Source organism: Gavia stellata, chromosome 28 (genome assembly GCF_030936135.1).
Source record: "Gavia stellata isolate bGavSte3 chromosome 28, bGavSte3.hap2, whole genome shotgun sequence".
In the NCBI taxonomy this organism is placed as follows: domain Eukaryota; kingdom Metazoa; phylum Chordata; class Aves; order Gaviiformes; family Gaviidae; genus Gavia; species Gavia stellata.
The window spans coordinates 2,263,077-2,270,882 of NC_082621.1; positions in this window are offsets into that span (position 1 = coordinate 2,263,077).

The following is a 7,806-nucleotide window of genomic DNA, read 5'->3' on the forward strand; positions in this document are numbered from 1 at the left end:
TGTCCTGATCTTGTGTTCTGTTTGAAGCCTGAAAGAGTGTTGCTGCTTTCAAAAGACCTAAATCTCAGGGAACAGCGAAGGTCACCTGTCGATGGTGTCTTTAACAGCCCCAAGGAAAGCCTTATTCTCAGCCTTCTCCTCTTCTGCTATCAGTGCTAGTTCTTAGGGCAGCTGAATGAACATGTACCATACTGATCGTAAGTAGATCTTGTGTAATCTTAATAAAGATTGTAGTCAAGCACTAAAGAACTAACCAGGACAGAATTTGGAAGGTAAAGGAAAAGGAAAATAATTGTTGAAAAAGCAAATTTTTATTAAATAAACACCTGAGAAGTTGAGGGACTCTGCAAGAGGGAACAGTATTGTGCGAATGCTGCTGGTGCCAACGCCGATGAGCCAGGGCAGCGATACACACCAGAAATGGGCAAGTTTGTAGTTAGTGGAGGTCCCGTGCCCTTGAACAGTATCGCATTGGTTGGTATCCCTAGGGCTAGTGTGGCTACATGGTCAGAAATGAGACTGAAACAGGAATTCTGTTTGTCCTGAGTCATATCTGTTAACTTGACTGATGTTTTTTCCTGCTGTCAGCACTGCAGAGCCAATGTAATTTCAGAAGAGTAAGCTGGTTTCTCTTCTGCTTCTTGCACATTGACAAAATAACATACAAAGTTGTGATTCCAGCATGACTGGTGATGTATGAAATGAGAAGTACTGTAGCTGCAAGTTGAGGTGATCTTGTTTTGACTTTAAACAATGCAAATGACATGCAAGCAGTTGAAGGAGAGTGACAAAAATAACAAGCTTGTGGTCAGTGAGCAAACTGAATAGTCTCAGCAGACTGACTAGTCCTAGTCTCTTTTGCATGCAAAGAAAGTAGATTTTAATTCTTCATGAAAGTAAGTTTGGGATTTGTCCACTTAATATGAAATCTTTTTTTTTCTCCATTGGAGACAAACTGATGCTCAGGGGAGGGTCAGGACAAGAACATCAAGAGTTATTGTGGATGAGGAAAGAGATGAAATGGGGCTCGTGATGATTAGCGAGGATATTGCCCATAAGAATTGAGAGTATTCGCTAGGGCTGTTGAGGGTGCAGTGTCCCAGCACACATCAGGGATACCTAAATGATACAGAAGCAAGCCTTCAACAAGGACTCTGCTGTATCTATTCAAGTTAAACATGTTTGAGGAAACCTTGATATATTATTTCTTCCCTCTCAGGCAGTTTCACTGGTTTCTGTGTCAAATCTTAGATAAAAACCTAAACAATGCAGGTAATAGTGGGGTCCTTTATTCCTAGTACAGGCTTATAATGGAAATAAAAGCAATACAAGTTTTCCCAGCAGCAGCAGGAGGAGTTTGCCTCCATGTCTCTTCTATCACTGTCAGGCGTAACGAGATACTTCTGCCTGGATGAGTCCTGGTGATTGAGCGATGACAAAAATCCGCATTGATTCTTGCTCACAAAAACATTGGGGTGAAAATCTCCCTCAATGTCTGGAACAGAAAGCTTTTCTTAACAATTAAACTTACTGCATGCACCCACTTCTTCCCTGAGAGGGTGGTCAGTCACTGGAACAGGCTCCTAGGGAAGCGGTCAGGGCACCAAGCCCATCAAGTTCGAGGAGTGTCTGGACGACGTTCTTAGTCATATGGTTCAGTTTTAGGTAGTCTGTGAGGAGCAGGGAGTTGGACTTGATGATCCTTATGGGTCCCTTCCAACTTGAGAGATACTCTATGATTTGTTGCTCCTTTAACTTACCTTTTTGATACAGCACCAGTACCTGGCTTTAATCTTGGCATTTACAAGTAAGTAACCTCATCCTTTTGCCTCCTGTTTGCCCCCCTATCCCCCCTCCAACAAAACCACAAAAAGCTTTCCTTAGCAAGCATCCCCCTGCCGAGGAGGCAGCAGAGTTGTTCCAAAATAAACGCCGTGTGTTGCTGTTACCTTGCCCTTCTCTTGTTCTTCACAGTTTCAGGTAGACTTACGGAAACGGTACTTCTTGCAGACCTCACTTTTGGTTTCTGTTGCAGACAGGTTGGCCGTGCTGTGTCCAAGGTACTGTCTTGCCATAAAGATGCCCCTTTAAAGAAGTAGGAGCTTGATTCCTGCTAAGGTGGAACACTGCTCTGATAAAACATGGATTGACAGAGCCAGGCTGCAAGTCAGGCTTTTGCCTAGCGAGCTGTCTCACCGTCGTGCCAAAGCTGCTCGCCTGAATTTCAGGTGATCAGGCGTGGGATGGCTGCTGCCCTTGCTGCAGGGGCTGCGTCCTGCTCACGTGTGAACTGAGGCAGCGGTTTATGAAGAAAAATATATCAAAGCAATGTAAATGACTCGGTCTTGAGCAGGGGATGCGTGAGTGATATGTGCAATGTTCTTTTAGCCTTGAGATTAAAGGGTTAATTCGTATTTTAAAATCATTTCTGAAACAACTTCATGCTGCAGATTGTTGGGGGTGTGGTTGGGGGATAGTTTGTTTTTTACCTGTCTTTTTTTAAATCGTCTCCCTAATCATCTTGCCTTGGTCATGATTAGAGGTAGCAGCCTTGGCTAGGTAGATCTTCAGTTTGAGATGTGTCTTTTTTTTCTACCCCATCAGCTTTAGAAAATTGAATCTGAGTTTTATGGAAATCTCAACGTGTTCATTTGTTCGCTTTTCTTAGCAGGGGCAGTAAAAATAATGAAAGTAGTTGGAATCTAGTTGGTGTTGGTTGCGACTGGAAGCTGACAGGAAGCCAGTTTGATGCTGAGCCAGTATGGAATGGTCAGGCACCTGCACTGCGTTTGGCCCCAGGACACCAAAATGCTGAGCTTCAAATAAGCTGGAAATGGAGTTTTCTGAACTGGTTTTAGGAATGCTTACGGTGGGTGGAGGACTGGTGGCCTCCTGCCCTGCCATTGCTGACGCAGATCCAGTCCTGCCGCTGACACCGCCAGGTTTGCTTGGAAAGTGTCCCCTCCATTTAAAAAATAATAATCGCATGTGTGAACTCTCCAAAGCAATTTGGAAAAGGCGAGTTTTGTAATAACAAAAATATCCATTCCTCTATATAGTAATTGCTTTGATATTTGCAAGACTGTTACACACAGGATAGAATAATATTTAATCTGCCAGGGAAGAAGGCACAAGCTTGCCAGGCGGATGTGGAGTTAGCTGGGAAAGAAAGTTTCGGAATCCGGTTTACTCTCCAAAAATACCCAGATTTTGGACCAAAATTTTATCTAGCGTAAGTGGAACGGCAGCATCTGGAAAGACATACTATTTGCTTCCCCAAATGCCAAGCTCTTCTCCCAAACTTACTCAAGTTAAGAATATGCTCCATATTTTAAATTATAGTGAAATTAAATGGTGTACAGCAAAAAAAAAAGAGCTTGTGAACCCTTTGAAAAACAATTCAAAAAGCAGCAAAACCCTGAACTTGACTTCCCAAATCCTTCTCTAACATGTACCTACTTGTTTCTGTACAGGGTCATGAGATGCAGCGAGGTCTCAGTGTTATCCACCATTGACTGTCCCTGTGATTAGCCGTTATATCGCTGCGTTTCAGAGACTTTACACCCATGTTCTGTTAAAGGTACCTTAACCCGTGCAAAATACCCATACGAGTGAAAATGCTCTGTGACAGGCAATGGATAAATGAGTCTTGGCCGCCAGGATCAGAACGAGGCTCACGGCAGCCAGAGGATTGATACCAACTTGAGTGAAGCCCTCTTCTATCGCCAAGCGGATGCTGGTTAGCGAAGGAGGATCGTGTGTGGCTTGTCCTTCAGTGACGATGTCGAGATGAGCATCCTTCCACCCCAGTGAAGGAAGGACCAAGCAGTAACAAGCGATCAAAAATCAGGCCGAGCAGTGGCTGGCTCAGTGAGCTCCATTTGGGCTCTTTCAGACTTTCATTACAGGAGAGCTCAATTTGCTGTGCTAAATTTGTGGTTTAAGGTTGAAATTATTCACGTTTGAGTGAAAATGTGTGGGGAAAATACAAGTAAGTGCCAAAACTCGGAGCCAAAGAGGACAGTGCGCTGTGCTCCACTATAATCTTTTTCACTGGGTTGATGATGTGGACTCATTAACTTTTCTTTTACAGGGACCCAAACCAGGAAAGAAAAGTGAGGTTATTTTAAGACTGAACATAACCAAAGTGCTTGGAAATCATTCGCTCTAAGCAAGGAAGACCAGGTGAGTGTCTCTGCTCAGCCTTGTGTAACTTGATCATCTGTGCCGGCTGGATTTAATCCAGTTTGGGTTTGGTTTTTTTTTTTTCAAAACTGGGTTTCATCACCTGACCATTAGGAAAATGCATCTTCTTGGTGCAGTACGTAAGTCAGCCTTCGGGCTGCTCCAGCAAGGTGAGACAGAGCGCACAGAAATTCACCACATTGCTGCAATACATTGTTAGAGAAAACTTGAGTGTTAAGAGCCTTTAACGTTTTGCTTCCTACAGAAGGGCCACACCTGGTGGACGTTTGTCCTTTCAGTGCTCGTTCCTGTAAATAATCTTATTCTGGACTCCTGTGTTAACTTCTTAAACCTGGCGTCATCTAAACTCCGCTTGATTTACGGTGGTTCCTTAGACGTTTCCACGGAACTCCAAGCTCTGGATATATACAAAATCACAGATAGCTCCTGTCCCTTGGAATTCATGCAGGATTTCCTCAGAAACCTGAAGGTACTGAGCAGCCTCAGTAGAATCGGGAAGAGGAACCTGGTCACCTAGTTCTTGTTCTAACCATTTCACTTGCCGAAATAACCCCAAGTACCCTGACTGTCTCTAGAGTCGTTCAAAGGTCAGCAGCTTTTCAGCGTTTCTCGCCCAGTTTCTGTAGTCAGTTTATGAAAGGAGGAGATGATATAAGCCTCTGTAATGTGTATGCTGAGTATGCCATTTATGGCAATGAGGAGAAAAATAGTGCATCTAACTCAAGTTTACAGCTCCAGCCCAAGCACTACCAGCGGGAGCCGACTCTGCAGTCTCACCCTGATTTTACACTGGGTTTTCGGGCTCTTATTGCTACTGAGGCCAGATTTGTACAAAATTCTTTAATCCTTCTCTCTCTCCCTGGCTTTCCTATGGGAGCAGTTCCCTAGGGAAAGTAATCCTGGTCAGCAATGCGCAAGGGTTGTAACGGTCAGTGAAACTGCACTTGCTGAAGCGCTGTGCACTTCTGGGTTGCGTCCTAGAGTTTAGGGGTGGGGAGGGGAATAGGGAAGCAGTTTGGAGCAGGACAGTGCTCAGCTAACCCCAGCAGCAAACTGCTGCTGTGTCAGGGTCCTCCATTCCTGTCTTGTCTCCTCCCCCCCGGGAATCGCTGCAAAGGAGTGAATTTCACCCGAGTTCAACCCAAATGCTGGTCGCTGAGTTGATTTTGATCTGCTAGCAGAGGCATACTAGAGAATGGCGAAGACGGCTGTATGTGAAGTGAACTCCATTCCTTCAGGCTGAATAACGTGTCCGTTCTGTTCCGTGAGTCAAGCTGTAAATAGTAATTGGTCTTAAACAAGTCAATGATGTGAACTGTTTGCAACTCTGCTCATCCAGACTCCTCCGCTGGTGCAGATTTACCAGGGAGCAGCTCCCCTCTCTCCTGCTAGCACTGCGTGCTGTGGTCACGCTGGCCATGGCTCCACATCCCGCGCTCCCTCGCTGTCTTATCTCGGAGATCTCGAAGCTTTGCAGTTGCCAGTGAATGCAGTCCCATCCACCTTCCAGAGGTTAGCCTCAGCTTTGTTTTTCCAGCTGGAGTGGCTGAGACAGATGCAGGCAAGACACTATAAGAACGTGCAACAAGATGATGGCAGCAGGACAAACAGAATTAAAATCCCGATATCTGGACATTTTTTAGCCCCTTCTTCCTTGCTTGTAACTGCTTTAAACCTGCTGGCGTGTATATTTAAGTACTGCTCATCCAGAGATCTCAAAGCTGATCAGGATTTGTCCCCATTTTAAAATCTGAGACTCAAGGCATAGGGAGACAAAATAAGTTTTCTGAGATTCTCCTGCAGGCCGCTGGCAAAGGTAGGGACAGTATCTAGGTCTCCTGAGCCCCAGAGTACCGCTCTGTCCCGGTAACCTGAATTTCTTTAGGGGAATGGTGAATCGTTTCTGTGTTGCACGGCTGTTGGTGAGTCCCCTTCCTTAGCAGTAAGACCAGTCCTCAGGGGCCAGCACTTGCTTTTCTCTACAGCAGAAGACTTTTCCTTGGGCAACAGCTTGTGGGAGGGGGAAGAAGAACAGCAGTAGGGTGGGATAGGAAGGCCTGGAGACATCAAGGATGAGTTAGACTGCTTTTCCCCATCTTCCACTTTCAGCTGGATAGGGGAGAGAAGCCTGCCTGGGACTTCAGCCCACGGGAGGAAGCAGCGGTGGTGATGCTGGCCTCCAGAAGCTGCTCCACCTCTGCGTGTCCTGGGCTTGAGAAGGTCCTGGAGCACCTGAAGCCTTGAAGGTGCTGTGGTCCTCAGGCGTGAGGTACCTTTCTTGCAGCTGGTTGGTAGATGCAGTTGTTTGCAACTGAAATGGAGGTGTGCCTTCAGCTGCAGGATTGATGCTGTGTGCGCTGCACGGTGCAGGAACGCGACTGTCGGGACAGTCCGTCACGCTGATGATGTCAACTATTGCCAAGTATTTGTAACTCAAGAGTTTTCCCCTGCTGCGGGCAGCTAAAATTCCCCCCTTCCCCTCATTTACCCACTCAGAGCTGGCTGCATTTGATCAGATCCCCGTTCTGGAGTGCGTCCCCTTCCTGGGAAACCAAAGTATGAATATTGAATACGAGTATGTTGAAGAACAAAGAATGATTAATTGAAGAAGTATGACTGCCTGGAGCGGAGCTTGCCTCTCCCACGGCAGCAGCGCTCTTCCCTGCCTCCTCAGAGTCCTGCCCGCAGGAGAGGACGGGGCTGGGTCCCCGGTAATTGTCCCTTCTCCCTGTGGCCTCTCTGTTCGGTCCCACACTGCAGCCTGATTGTGTTACTAATTGCTCTCTCCTGACGAGCAAGCTCGAGCCCTGCAAGTCACAGAGGCTGCCTTTACCTGGCTTTAATTATTCAGCTACACCTTTGTTCTGCCCTTCTTTTTTCTCAGCTATCCATCTTTCCCCTCGAACATCCTGCATCCCGGGGAATCTGCGTCCGCCCTTCCCGGCCCTCGGACGCGTCCCCCGGTGGGTCGGGCCAAGCCGGGGCGCGGCGGGACCCCCAACCCCCGCCCCGGCGAATGAGGGACGCGGGTGTCGGGGCTGTGCTGTCGCAGCCCGGGCTGGGGCTCTGCCCCGTCCCCGCCCTTGCAGCCTTCGCCTACAGCTACCGGCACCGGCCTTGCGCTACCGCTCAGCCGCGCCGGTTCCTGCGGGATGCCCGTCCCAGCGCGGCTCCCCGGGGCCGCGGCAGGACAGCCGTTCCCCCCGCCTTTACACGGGGCAGCGTTAACCTCGCGGCAGTTTGGGCGGGGGCGGCGGCGACGCGAAGGCCGGTTCCCTCCCAGGGCTCCGCTCCCCGGTTGGGGCCCAGCACGTGGTTCCCCCGCCCCGGGCCGGCTCGGGGGGAGCAGGAGGCGCTCCCCGCCGCTGGCCGCGAGCGGAGCCGCCCCCGGGCCTGGCGGCGCTGGGAACGGCCGGCGGGGCCCTGCTGCTGCCGGTACCGGCGCTCGCCCCCGCCCGCGGCGCGGCCCCCACGTGGCCGCCTCCCCCAGCGCCGCCGGGGCGCCCTTCCCGGCACCGCCCAATCACCGCGCGCGCCGCCGGAAGCCCGCCCTCGGCCTCACTCCCCGCCGCCCGCCAATGGCCGCGCCCCGGCCGCCGC